Source organism: Galeopterus variegatus, unplaced genomic scaffold (assembly GCF_000696425.1).
Source record: "Galeopterus variegatus unplaced genomic scaffold, G_variegatus-3.0.2 Scaffold3700, whole genome shotgun sequence".
NCBI classification, from domain to species: Eukaryota; Metazoa; Chordata; class Mammalia; order Dermoptera; family Cynocephalidae; genus Galeopterus; species Galeopterus variegatus.
The window spans coordinates 92,818-93,575 of NW_007729811.1; positions in this window are offsets into that span (position 1 = coordinate 92,818).

Here is a 758-nt window from a genome sequence, read left to right on the forward strand (position 1 = left end):
TGCCCCACCTGGTAGTGACCTAGGGCAGATTTTCACTGGGTTCACTCTATAGCTGGTATAGAAGGAGGCTCAAGTTCATTGCACAAACTTGATATTGCTTAGTCCAGGTTTAAGAACATGCCATCATGAGCTCCTGTGGATGCAGGGACAGGTTGTCTAATCCTGTTCCCTGCCCATGTTTGGTGAGTGCTAGGAGTTGGCCAGTAAGGGGGGCTGGGTGTCCTGGGGCTAAGGATTTGTCCTCGGTGAAGGGAATGGGTTCCAGGAAACCCAGAGTGAGCAAAGCAGGATAACTTTGCAAACAGGCAGAATCATGAGTAACTGAGTGTCAGAAGGAGCATCCACACCAAGATGATCAGAGATGGCACCGAAGCAGTCACAGAGCTGGTAATCTAAGGGAAGACAATGGTAAAGCCAGTTTCCGAGGTACTCAGTAAATGGTACCCATGAGGTTAATGGTTAAAGTAATAAGAATTTATATATTTCCTCTGCCCGTAGGCTTGTGATTGCACTCCTTTGGAAAGCCCATACGTTTTTCTGCCTTTCTACTTTACATGTTAGGACTGGGTAGTTGAGTATCAAGATTAAAAGTAAGCATTTTAGGGGTGGATTGTCTGGATATATATTTTAGCCCTGCTGTTTGCCACCTGCCTGGCCTCGGGCAAGATAACCTGAGTCTCACTTACCTGAGGTAATAGAACTTGCCTCATAGGAATGTTGTGAAAGTTCAGTGAGACACTTTGTGACAAGTCCTTATC